This window comes from Lepidochelys kempii, chromosome 1, assembly GCF_965140285.1.
Source record: "Lepidochelys kempii isolate rLepKem1 chromosome 1, rLepKem1.hap1, whole genome shotgun sequence".
NCBI lineage: Eukaryota > Metazoa > Chordata > Testudines > Cheloniidae > Lepidochelys > Lepidochelys kempii.
In genome coordinates, this window is record NC_136380.1 from 255,797,889 (window position 1) to 255,811,896 (window position 14,008).

At 42.5% G+C, this 14,008-nt stretch overlaps 1 protein-coding gene across 5 annotated transcripts in view; it reads right to left on the minus strand.

Annotated features, from left to right (window-relative positions):
• The window catches only part of LARGE1 (LARGE xylosyl- and glucuronyltransferase 1), a 367,385-nt gene that overhangs the window by 89,121 nt on the left and 264,256 nt on the right, over positions 1 to 14,008 (minus strand). The gene's annotated exons all lie outside the window — the stretch shown is intronic.

Consider the following 14,008-nt stretch of genomic DNA (forward strand, 5'->3'; position numbering starts at 1 on the left):
GAGGCAGTGGAAAGTAACAACTCCAGAGTTTCCAATTAGTGAGCCAGAGAGGATCTCTGAGGTGGAAAGCAGCAGCAGCAGTAGCTCACAAAGTCCTGCAGACATTCTAAAGTCCCTGAAGCTGTAAACCCCAATTAATACATTCCAATGTGAAGTCTTGGTGAGGCTGAGAAGTGGGAGCTGTGGAATCAGTATCCTGTAGCAAAAGGACTATGATCAATCAGCGTGGAGGAGTGAGAGATGTCACAAGGCTGTGAGTGCCTAACACAGCTGGCGCTGTAGAACATTCATTCCCAAGGGCAACTCAGAATGCATTTCTGTATATGTCCAGGAGTCAGGATGAAGTTACCAAAATGGATACTAACTGGAAGGGAGACATTGCCAGGTACTTGTCTTAATACATTGCAAAGCACTTTGTAGTGCTGAAGCATTAAAAATGTTGTAAAAAATGCCAAAGTTTTCAGAAATATTAAAGAACTCTTCCTTCTCTGTGATAGTGAAAAATGGGATGGTCAATGGTTGTTACTGTGACGTTGCACCCCATAGTGCATTATGGGAATATGCTTATGAATGTATATGACATCCCTGGAATATGTTTTATGCTACATATGCCATGTAACATATCTCTGTAAAGGTTATGATCTACTGAATATATTCATCCTATTTGTATACATGTGTCATTTTTGTATTCAAAGTTATGAATATTGGCTGTGTACTTGCTTGGTTTTAAGTAGCCTTAGTAAAGCGTTTGGTCAGCTTCTTGAGAAAGGAATATGCAAATTAAGTGCCCAATCAAGAAACACTTAACGAATAATGGATCTTGGAAGACTCCAATCCACATAAGAAGTCTTCCTGGAGACATTCAAGATAGCATGTGAGCAATGGCTGCTGCCTGTAAAAACTGAGTCATGCACGGACATGTGACTTGCCCATGTGACTCCAAAACTCCATCTTGGAGCTGGACTTTGCACAGGAGAGAGGAGGGGGTCTCCACCCTCAAGAGAAAGTCTATTTAAGTGACTGGGAGACCCCTCAATTTTGTCTTCAGCCGGCTCAAGAGCTAGCCTCTCCACCCCAAAAGGATACCTGAAAGAAACTGGAACAAAGGACAGTAACCACGGGGATGTGAGTGATTGCTGGACCCAGACTAGAAGGAGGCTAGTCTGTAAAAGAATCTTACTGGAACATCTCTGAGGGTGAGGTTTCATCTGTAATCACTTTCTTACTGTATTAAGCATAGACTTATGTGTTTTATTTTATTTTGTTTGGTAATTTACTTTGTTCTGTCTGTTACTATTTAGAACTACTTAAATTCTACTTTTTGTATTTAATAAAATCACTTTTTACTTATTAATTATCCCAGAGACTGTTTTAATACCTGGGCAGAAGGGGCGGGCGCAAACAGCTGTTGATCTCTCTCTATCAGTGCTATAGAGGGTGAACAATTTATGAGTTTACCCTACATAAACTTTATACAGGGTAAAACAGGTTTAGTTGGGGTTTGGACCTCATTGGGAGTTGGGCATCTGAGTGTTGGAGACAGGAACACTTCTTAAGCCATTTTCAGTTAAGCCTGCAGCTTTTGGGGGACGTGGTTCATTCCTGAGTCTGTGTTTGCAGCAGGCAAGTGTGTCTGGCTCAAACAAGGCAAGTTTCTGGAGTCCCAAGCTGGCAGGGAAAATAGGTTAGAAGTAGTCTCAGCACATCAGTTGGCAGTTCCCAAGGAGGTTTCTGTGATCCAACCCGTCACAGTTACATTGCAGGAGGTTACACTTCTTCCCCAAAATAAAGAATTAAGAGATTCAGCTCATCAAGCAACTTGATTGGCTGGGCATTCATAAAGGCTTCACGATGAGAGAGAAATCCTGCTTAAAAGTAGCTACATAGTTTCATAAATTATAAAGTCAGAAGAGACCATTGTGATTATCTAGTCTGACCTCCAGTACTGTATATCATAGGCCATAGAACTTCCCTGAATTAATTCTTATTTGAAGTACAGAAGATCTTTTAGGGAAAAATAATCCAATCTTGATTTAAAAATTGCAGGTGATGGAGAATCCACCACAACAGTTGGTAAATTATTCCAATGGTTAATTACTTTCACTGTTAAAAGAATTTCTTCTTGCTTCTAGACTGAATTTGTTTAGCTTCAACTTCCAGCCACTGGATTGTGCTATACCCTTCTCTGATAGCTTGAAGACCCCTCTGTTATCAAATTTCTGCTCCCCATACAGGTATTTATAAGAGGTGACTTGTTCACAGTCTAATTTTCTCTTTGTTAAGCTAAACAGGTTGAGCTTCTTGGGTCTATCACTATAAGGCATGTTTTTCAATTCTTTAACCACTCTCATAGTTCTTTTCTGAATCCTTTCCAATTTATCAAAATCCTTCTTGAATCATGGATACCAGAACTGGACACAGTATTCTAACAGCTATCACACTAGTGCTATATACAGAGGTAATATAACCTCCCTACTCCTATTCAGTATTCCCCTGTTTATACATCTAAGGATCACATTAGCCCTTTTGGCCATAGTGTCACACTGGAACCTCATGTTCAGCTGATTATCCACCATGAACCCCAAGTACTTTTTAGAGTCACTGCCTCTCAGGATAGAGTCCCCCTATCCTGTAAGTACGGCCTGCATTCTTTGTTCCTAGATGCATAACTTTACATTTGGGCATACTGAAATGCATAAATGTTGAATGAATTACTGGAATCCTCCAGAAAGCCAGAGAAACTGGGCATTATGTGGCTGGCCTTCACAGGGTTTTATGGGGAACAACAAACAACCTCCTAATCCAGGAGCAGTGCAGGTTCTCCAAGGTCCTATGCGTGGGCTCCCAGCCTCTGAACTTGCTCCCTTATGCACAGACTTATTTGAAGCTAGGGATCTGATGCAGAGCCCACTTCCCCAATGCATACGTAGTGAAGAGGATCCCTGATTCACCAGTTCCACTCATGTGCCCTTCGCTTACAAGTTCAATGGGGTTGCCACAGTGACTTGAACTCAAAACCAATGAGTTGATTTCATAAGTGGAGAAAAATTTGGGGCAGATTTGAAGCTGGTACAAATCAGCTTAGCTCTACTGAAGTCAATGGACATCCATGTACCTCAGTTGAGGACCTGACCCACTGTGGTGGGTTCTTTTTAAAATTTCCCCAGTATGTGACAAAAGATGAAAATTAACTGGGAAGGTTGTTCTTGACTGCACTGTCCTTTCAAAAATGTCATATTTAATGTGGGGTGAAATGTCACTGATTTAATAAATTTTACACTCTAGGTTAAGTGAGGGGGAAATAACCACACATAGCAGAGGTAGGTCATTATCCCAGTTGGCTTCTAATAATAACAACAGACCACAGTATTAATTGGAGGGATGGGCACAGTGTCTGAGAGCTGGTCACAGCCTTCCTTGGCTGGGTGCTCAGTTAGTATTTTACGAAAACGAAGGTGTGGGGGGAAAAATGAGCCAAGTTGGCTAAATAGACTTTTCAGTATTTCTTTTCTTATTTGGAGAGGTTTGTGTGTGTGTGTGTGTGTGTGTATGTGTGTGTGTGCGTGCACACTTAATGAAACATTGTACAGTATCTGTAGTTTTTCTGTTAATCGAAATGGATAATTCATACAATGCATCAGGTTCAGGAGAAAAAGAAATGCAGTAGGGGAGGGATACAACATGAAAACATTATCTTTAGAGATTTTTTTTTTAAAAAACAGAGTATTTCCCCCAACTTCTACTACCCACCTGTTTTGAACTCTGGTGGTTCAGATAAAATGGGACCCAGATATGAACCAAACCTTTTGCAAAACCAAAACCACCTCTGATTATGCCCATCTCTAGTTAAATTTAACCTTTTAAACAGCATTTTAGTTGCTTATTATCGGTTTGTTATTTGGTTGCTTTACAAAATGTTTGTAAGGCACTGATCCCCAAACTTTTCAGGGTCATGTCCCCCTAACCCTCGTCCGCCCCGCCTCCCAGGGCCTGGATGCGGACAGGAGTAAGGGGGCCAAGGAGGCACAGCTAGGGGCAGAGGCGGGGCTGGCAGCCAGGACCCCAGGAGCAGAGCCCTCAACAGGGGCTGGCAGCTGGGGCTGGGGCCAGGAGCAGAGCTGGGTGGCGCGACCTCCCCACTCCCCCCCCAATGGGGGTTGGCCTGGGCCCCCGCTGTGCTCCCCCCGAATGTTCCTCCGTGCCCCCCAAGGGGGGTGCCCCCCACAGTTTGTGGACCTCTGTTCCAAGGGCTTGTTTACATAGCACTTTATGGCAAGCTAGGGTGTGGATCTACAGCACACCACACCAGCTTGCTACACAGTAACGTCCCCTGTGGACACCGCTATAGCACATTGAAAATCCTGGAGTGTGGCTTGACGTATGTGCACCAAATTGGTGCATTGTCGATTCACTCCCTGGCTTGCCATACAGTTATTTGCCTCGCAGACAAGGATTGTACATTACCACCAAGCAAATGGTATTTTCTAATGCAGTGGTTTTCAGTCTGGGTCCTAAAGGCCACTCATGACTGCAATCCACCCATTCACACAATCCTTTCCATTATAATAAAAGTTGGGTTCACAGCAGAAATACATAGCTGGTTTTGTGTGAGGAGTCGGTTTGTGGGCTTCTGCCTGGAGCCTTTTCTGGCTGCTAGGTGGATGGCTGCAAGTGGGGATGCTTCTTTCTTCACCATCCCCTGTTGGCACAGCATTGAGACTGGGGATAATACATGTTGACAGGATGTTGAGACCAACTATATAGACTCTTGAACCTATTGTGGTTGCTGGGAGATGGTGGGCCTCAGCCTGCCCATAGTTAAAGGCACTCCCTCTCATCTGAGCGGGAGGGGGACAGTGTATCAAGGCCACAAATAAATACTGGGAACAATAAATGAAAAAAACAGGGATGGGTGTGACAGTCATAAGGTGAAAATCAGGTAACCAGAAGGGGCCACCGAGCAGAGAACCCCTGACAGTGCCCACTGCTCCTCAAAGGCATTGAAGGAATCAGTGGACATTGCCCAGAGGAATGCTGCTTAGGGGTGTGACTTCACATGATCAGAAACAGACCCCACAGTTACAGAACGCCCTCTTGTCTAGCTTCCTCCTCCTGATGTGATGGATGGCCATCAGTCTACCAAGAGTTCTCATAAGTCTGTGGGGCCACAGATGGGGTAAGAGTAGAGCAGGAACTGTGCGGAGAATTGCAGCCAGAACCTCAGTAAGAGGTTCTGGAGGACCAGGAAGAGGGGTTATAGTCTGACACATAGACGTGTGCCAGGGTCTCTCTATCGCTGCAGAAAGGACAGGTGCCAGAGGAGTTAGTGAACTGTGTCATATACATGCCCGTGACCTCAACTCCATGGAGGAGCTAACAACTGATATCCCTAGCGAGCCATGGAACCAAAGTGGAATACAGGCTGGCCCATAGGTACAGCCTCTTGAAGTGCTTGGAACTGTGTTCTGTGCAGGAAGAGGAGGAGGGGAGGGCTGAGGAACTGCATCTGGAATGGTTTTGGGTAGGAAAGGGTCAGAGCAGAGAAAGCAGGGGAGGGGAAAGGACTGAAGTGCTCCTTCTGAGACTCAGCACTGCCTATTTTGCAGATTTTTTTCTCCCTCACCACCTCAACTAGAAAGAAACTCAGTGGGTTCCCCATCATGACACACTTCTGGGTAGCACCCCACATGCTGAGAAGTCCTGCACTAATGGTTGGAGAGGCAAAATGGAGTCTAACCTGGACTCTTGCCACTTCCTGCTAGGTGAACTTGGGCAAGTTACACAATCTCTGTTTCCCCAGCTATAAAAAGAAGATATAATTATTTAATTGCCTTTGTAAAGCATTCTGAGAACCTGGGATAAAAGATGCTCTGTAAGAGAGAAGTTTTGTTGTTATTAAGATATATTTGTAAGGGATTCTTCTTCTGTATTCCAGGGGTTTTTTTTGTGTGATTAGGCACTAGGATAGCTCTACTCATTTTTCTGCATAATGTCTTTCTTCATCTAAGCTTAATGTACTACAGAGGGACCCCCTATAATAGAGAGAGGGCAGCTCAGAATGCTGGACAACTGACTCATAAGTCTCTCTTGTTCATACTAATTACTCAAGAGCTGGCTCTAAAAAGCCAAAAATACTATACTTCAAAATGACCTAAGTGGGTTGGAAGAAGTTTAGGATTTTTTTTTTGCATAACTTAATTTATGGAGCATATGTATGTCTATGTATTTTACATTACACACATCTAAAATATTATGGCTAGATTCTGATCTCAGTAAAACCACTTTAAAGTAGGGCCAACTTCATCAACTTTAATTGAGTTACTCCATATTTACACCAGTATTATTAAAATTATCTATGTCACAGATTTTTCATCACAGGTTCCTTGGGAGATGAAGCTAATGAGTGCTCCAATAAAGCCAGGTGTTGTTCTAAAGAAGGCAATTATAACAAGGCTTGATGGAGTTAATTGCCAAGGAGCAGTGGCTGTATCTCAGAGAATGCGATGAACAGTGGACCAATTCATTCACAATCATGCCATTATTTCCTGGATAGGCCTTAAACTGGATACACCATTTTTAGAAATGAAATACACATTGATCTGCATTTCTGAAATGTCAAGCGTGTTGTAAACTAGTTCACAGGACATCAAATGCTTTAGAAACTGAGAAGGGGAGACTGGAAAGGGAGCCACTCTTAATCTGCAGCCAGTTTTTAGATATCTTATTTTTAAGTGCAAGCTGTAGATTACAGAGAGAACGAAACACAGGGAACTGGTCATTAAAAAGCAAAATTACTATTTCAGTGTTCCACTGATGACACAAGGCTGAGTGCATTAATGCCTTGACAGAATTACTTACAAAATCACTACTTAAACTGCACACACATTACCCAGATTTTTCATAAACCAGAGTTAATGCAGTTGTGTAAAACAGAGTGTATGGGTGTAAAAATGTTACACACAGACTACAAGACTCCCCAAATAAGAAGACAGCCAGGGAAAAATCTAGCACAAAAGTCTGAGGAGCTACTACAATATGAAATTGATTAAAAAGACATGATGTTATCTTTTTTCTTGGCACTAGTGTTTGACCTCATTCTTCCTCTATATTTTTCAACATATAAAGCACATTTTCAGCTGTTTTCAAAGGATCCTCTGCTCATGGTCAAGCCTAATGAAAATTCCTGTGGGGCCAGTACCCGTAGTAGCTAATGGTTTGTGTAACAGGAGGTGTGCACGTTGCACTGGCTTTCAGAGAGGGTGTGGATAAACTTAGTGAAATTGTCTAGAATGAGTCCCTTTACATGTTGTATAGCTTAGGGTTCTGTGACCAACTAGTTCTCAAACCTTTTTACTCTGTAGAACATCCCTTGAGAGATTCACTCCTGAATTACCTCCTCTCCTAAACATCCACTGCTTGGTTTTCAAAATACTCCTCCCTACAGACCACTAGGAAAGGCTCTAATTGTGGTCAACATCCACAGGCTACAGTCTGAGAATCAGTGCTGTAACTAGATTGCTCAGGTTGATTTCTGGGTCTTATGGGAAAACAAATGATGGTAGGTTAGCTATTTTTCTTTATGCCAGGTCTGTGCTGGATTAAGTAGTGGTATCCACAAGAGTTGATCCTGAGGATTGATGACCACCAGAAACTTCCACCAAAGTCATTGGGAGTTACAAATGCTCAGAATCTCTCAGGAATCACACCAAATACTTGTTTTTTTTTTCCAATATGATCAAGGCCCTATCCTGCAAACATGCATATGCAATATTGTAGACGATAATAGTTGCACTGAGCAGATTGGAACACTCATGTAATCAAAGTTAAGCACATGTACATTTGCAGGATCAGGACCTTAGACAGCTCCATTTCTGAATAGTTTATATACATTACAATTCTTTGCTGTCCTTGGTAATTTATTTGTTGCATTGAAGACACACAGTACCACTCCTGGCAGGCCCAAAATGTGATATAACATTATTTTATATACACAATCTGCTCTGCAAGAGGTCTTATTTGTTATTAAGAATTATACAATCTCCATGCAAGTCTATATAATTCTTCATGTATGTTTCCCACTTCAAATACATCTTTCAGTGGTCTTTTCTCAGTCAAAGAGTGAAAAAATAGACCAATGTCAGCAGTCCAACAGTCATGAAATACACAAATAATAAACCAGTGCGCACATGTAGTCCATTAATCACTGTGTGCTGTGCTTGCCTTTCTATGCCCAATCCACAGATATGGTCTATTACAGCTCTGAGTTTGAGAGTCTGGCTCTTTAGTTCAAGCTGTAGCAACTCCTGCTTTTTTAGCTCAGAAGATCCTTGTTTCAGTCCACAGTGGGTCAGCCAAGATGGTGGCCATCACATAATGGGGGCAAGTCTGCGATTCAAAATGCTGTGGGTCTCAGATGCTGAGGATGGAATTTCTCTGTTGAGAGGTAGAATGTAATCTCACTGGTCAGTATATGTTACATGTTCCTTTCTGTGCCCAACCCATGGAGGCTATCAGTTTTTTATACAGCCTAGCTCTGTAGGTCAAGCTGTAGAGTCTCCTGCTTCTAGCTCAGATGGCCCCCCTGGTAAATCTGTAGTAATGATTCAGATGGCAGTTGTCACATAGACATGATGCAGGAAAGGAAATTTTTTGGGGTGCAAACATTTCAGTATCAAGTTTCCAGGGGATAGAATATAACATACCACAATTAACTGCAGGGAATTATTATTTTTCCAATGAAAAATGATTTTTCAAATTAAGAAAACTCTCAGGCTCTCCTTCAAATTTTTCTGTGTAAATAAATGGCCTCTGTTCTTTAAATGCCAATCCTTTCTTCATTTTAACCCGTTCCTCCTTGTTCTGTTTGGCATTAGTTCACATAGTCTCTCTGCTCCCGTTAGCATTTCATATGCCGTACTGGGATGGGTGTCCCCAAAGAAAGGACTCCTGTGCTGTGGCATGATAGGGGAGGGATTACAAGCTGTGCTGCCAACAGTGGGCATTGTTGTAAATAGGCAAAACTCTCTCAGGCTCTGAAAGCACAATATGAAAAATATCACGTGGCATAATTTTGTTTGAACCATTCTACAACTCCATTTGAAGACTTGGGGTCCGATCCTCAGCTGCTGTACATTGGTCTACTGCCACTAGAATTAAAGAGCTAGGGGTGATTTACACAAGCTGAGTATCTGGCCTGAAGTCACTACAATGAAATCACCAGAAACTGCTTTTAAAAAGTGTTTTCCACCATTCGGGAAAGTATAACATAGACAGACCTATAAGTCAAATAAATTACCAGGCCCTGAGAGTTTACACCCCAGAGTCTTAAAAGAAAAGAAGAGAGATTAGAGAAGCCTTCACTTTTATGTTCAGAATTTCTTGTGACACCATCATAGGACCTAATCACATTAGCCACGCCATCAGGGGCTCATTCACCTGAACATCTACCAATCTGAGATATGCCATCATGTGCCAGCAATGCCCCTCTGCCATGTACATTGGCCAGACTGGACAGTCTCTATGCAAAAGAATAAATGGACACAAATCTGACATCAGGAATCATAACATTCAAAAACCGGTAGGAAAACACTTCAACCACTCTGGCCACTCAGTAAAAGATTTAAAGATGGCAATTTTGCAACAGAAAAGCTTCAAAAACAGACTCCAATGAGAAACTGCTGAGCTTGAATTAATATGCAAACGAGATACCACTAACTTGGGTTTGAACAGAGACTGGGAGTGGCTGGGTCATTACACATATTGCATCTATTTCCCCATGTTAAGTATCCTCCTCACATCTTCTTGTCAACTGTCTAAATGGGCCATCTTGATTATCACTACAAAAGTTTTTTTTTCTCCTGCTGATAATAGCTCATCTTACTGAATTAGCCTCTTACTCCACCTTTTCATGTTCTCTGTATGTATATTGTGATACAGCATGGCCAGAGGGCAGCAGAAGAGTGTTAGAAGGGAGTCTTATTCCCTGTAGAGGGAAGAAAGTTTGCTATAAATTAAATTAAAGCACCTGAAGCCAATTCAAGCACCTGAAGCCAGTCACATGGTAAAAACCCCCCAGCTTCGATCAGACAGGAGGAGGAGTTGAAGCAGAGTGGATTGGTGTTGGAGCAGAGAGCAGTTTGGAGGGAAGCAGAGGAGAGTTTGGAGAAGTGCTGCGGTGGGCTAAGAAGACCAAGACCCTAGGTAAAGGGAAACCTGGTTTGTGAAGAGGGAGGGCAGGAAGCCCCACAAGCTGAAGGGCAGGAGAGGGAAGTAGCCTAGGGGAAGGATCCGCTAGTTCTAGTGGTTTACTGCTATCCGTAGGGCCCCTGGGCTGGGACCTGAAGTAGAGGGTGGGCCTGGGTCCCTCCCTCTCCACTCCCCTCCTCTAGGACACTAGTGGGGCAGTTGATACCCCAGTTCAGGGGCAAGAAACGGTTCCCTGAACCCCCACCCAAGAAGAGAAAGTGCGAGATCCATCATAGTAGTGCCAGCAATTTGCCATTATATATCTATCTATCTTACTATATGTTCCATTCTATGCATCCGATGAAGTGGGCTGTAGCCACGAAAGCTTATGCTCAAATAAACTTGTTAGTCTCTAAGGTGCCACAAGTACTCCTGTTCTTTTTGAAAAGATAGTTTTCTGAGGACTCAGAAGACCATTATTCCAGAAAAGAATGACAAGGCTGTAGAGAACAATTCTAGAGCGATCAGCGCAACATTGGTAGATGGAAAAAGCCCAGAAAAGATTTATGCAGAGCCTATAGTAGTTGGGAAACACTTTCAAAAGCGCAGTTTAATTAGAGACAGCCAGCATGGATTTAAAAGAGGGAAAGTTTGTTTTAACTAACAACATATTGGGGTCCTTCAAGTATTACTGACAAACCTACATGGACTATCTGGACATTTTGCCTGGGCACATAGGAGTGGGGTGGTTCATTTGCAGATGTGATTCAAAGAGCAAGTGAGCAAGGAGTGAAAAGAGTAGTCAATATCCTGTGTTGGTAGTGATGGAGCATATCTAAAACACAAAGACATGTGGAAGGCAGCTATGGTGTAAAAAACCTAGAGGTGAGTGACAGATGAGAGCAAAGTAAATACAAACTTGCCAGTGTAACATGGTGGCAAAAATCTCTTGCCACAAATCTGAAATGAGGCTGTATATTCTGCAGGGCTATAACAAAAAAATAAATGGAGTAGAAAAGAATACAAATATCAGGAAGTGATACTGGTGCTGTACAAGATGCTGGTGAGATGCTAACTAGAACACTGCACTCAATCAGTCTGAATATTGGCGATTTGGTCCTTTGCTTTTAACTTCATTAGTTTGGGCTGGATTATTCCCTCACACTAAATGACTGTGCAAGGTAGTAGGGCTCCCACCGTGTAACCCTCTGCAAGGCTACGTTAACCTTGCCTGGCTTATGGGTCTGGGCTTGACAGGACAGATCAGAAGCCATGTATGCAATACTCCCACTGCAAGAAATTGGGCGGGCAGGGGGGAAATGGCTGGGCACGTTGGGGGAAGTATACTGAACCCTTAATAGGGCTGTAGCAAAGCACTCCCACCAGAACAAGAAGGGAGCAGGGGAAAAATTATGCCTCTGAAGCCTTATTTACACAAACATTTAGTCCATGGCAAGCTGCGGTGTGACTTTACCCCACACTAGCCTGCTGCATGCTAACTTCCCATATGAATCCTGCTGATGTGCTCTTTGTTCCACTTGGCTTTGACGCAGAGGTGCACTAAGGAACTCTTAGCATGCATCAGCAGGGCTCACAAAGACTCTTACTATGGGGTACATTTACACCCCAGCTTGCCGCAAACTGAATGTTTGTGTCGACAAGCTCTGAGACACAATTCCTCCCTGGAGATCCTACCGGAGTGGCTTAGCTACACATAGCTCCTCACACAGGCTCTGGCTTAAAGGTTCACTCTGGCTCTTAGTTTAAAGGCAGGATATTAATGTTAGACTGTTGCGCTAGTTTAAATATGGCTTCACTAGCCACTTACAAAACGGGTTAGAATAATTCTCTCTAGCTTCTATTCAATACCTCTATTTACCTAGTCAACACTTTAGGATTTGCTCTTTTCCTACTCTCCTTCAGCACTCTGCTAATTATTCAAAGAGCTGGGCCCTCCACTTCCCCTTCCCTGCTCACTGTTTTTCAGTGCAGCATTTTGCTAATACTTCTCATCTCTCTTTGGCCACTTCCTTCAGAATTCTGGATCCCTCTTGGCCCTAGAACTGTGTTATGGGTCAGCTGTTTTAATTTACTTATCACATAACAGATAAGGCTCTGATTTCCTTCAGTATTTCTTCCTCCTCTGCGGAGATTTATGCCTCTGGTCTCTTCTAGGAATATTGAGGCAAACAATGGATTTAATTTTTACATTTTTTACAGCCATTTATGTTAATTCTGTCAATAATCCATCTTCGCATCTCCGAGATTGCAATGTCTCACTTAATGACCTCTTGTTGCATGTGCTTGAAAAAGGTCTTTCCATTTATTGTAATCTCCTATGTAATCTTCCTTTCACTCTCCACCTTTTGGTTTTCTCTCTCCTTTTTTTTAAACTCTCATGAGCTGTAAAGGGCTGAGTTTTAATGGATCTGTCAGGAATGACTGAAAAATGGGTCTCTGAGCAGACTAAAATCTATGGGAAAGATTATACACGGACGTGTAACAATGTATGTGTATAGTTCTGTCAAGAATTACCCTATGTAACGCATGCAAAGTACTATACACATTCAATTATTTTAGCTTCAACCAAGACAGAATTTAGTAATGTACTAAAGTTTCTTTGGTACTTTTACAATCTGTTTGGATTGGTGCCTTGTGCTGAGATAGAATAAAGTTACACAGCTCTCCAAGTAACAGGAGCTGATCAAATCAATTTTAAGATCCTGGGTGTGAGTCATTGCTGTGCTACTCTAGTTTTATCCTGGTGAAATGGAGTCCAGACAATGTCAAACTGAAGTAACTCAGTGACGATCAAGGCCTTCTATGTCCACTTGTGCCTCAAAGCTCAAATGGAAAATACATACAAAAATGAGGAGAGAGGATGGTTATATGAATGATAGCCACCTTTCAGAGGAACAAAAAGTGTTGCATGGCGATGTGGCATTGAAAAGGAATTTTTTTTTTTTTTTTTTTTTTTTACATTCTGCAAGGTAATGGTAGGCTGTGGGACACACCTGTGAAAATCGGCATTCTGTCAGGTAGTTTAGGATGGGTGTTAGTCCTACTGTTTGCTTCTCAACTCTGGGGAATTCAGAACCACGAACTCCCTTCCAACAATTTAGTAAATGATATCCAAGAAAAATCTTACATCCTTAGGCTATGCCTACACTGTGAGGTAAGAGTGTGAATCTCAGCTCACGTACACAGACTCACGCGAGCTCATCTGAACTAACGAGTATAAATAGGAGTGTAGGCAGGGCAGTCTGGGCGGCGGCCCAGCTAAGCCGTGCCGACTACATACCTACAGGGTTCAGGCAGGTTTGCGCTTGGCATGGCTAATCTGTGCTACTGCTGCTGGCCGTACTATCAGGGCTAAGCTGCTACTTACACTTGCAGTAGCTCGATATTTATGTGTAAGGAACTGGAAATCGCATCCCTAGCTCATCGTGTAGATGAAGCCTTACCCAGAAGTCTGTTCAATCTTGTATAGGTTAGGTGCACATTCTCATTAGAATAAATACAGACATAAACGAGATGCTTTGTGGAGGCTGAAGTTCCCCAATACCGTCATGATTTCCGGTTGATCGTACACAGCAGCGTAGGATATGAATGACTGAACTGCTTCAGCGCAGTGCAAACCTATGGAACCCTTTTTTAAAAAGGGGACTCAATTTAATACAGCCCAATGTATTTTTGTGAAGCAAAGCCCAGTTACAATGAAGAATTGTTTGATGTAGAGTTATTTAAATGGACACATCTTTTTTTAAATGGAGCCTTCACCAGCTGTTCCGGCCTTTTATTACAAATGCAGAAGGAACATAAT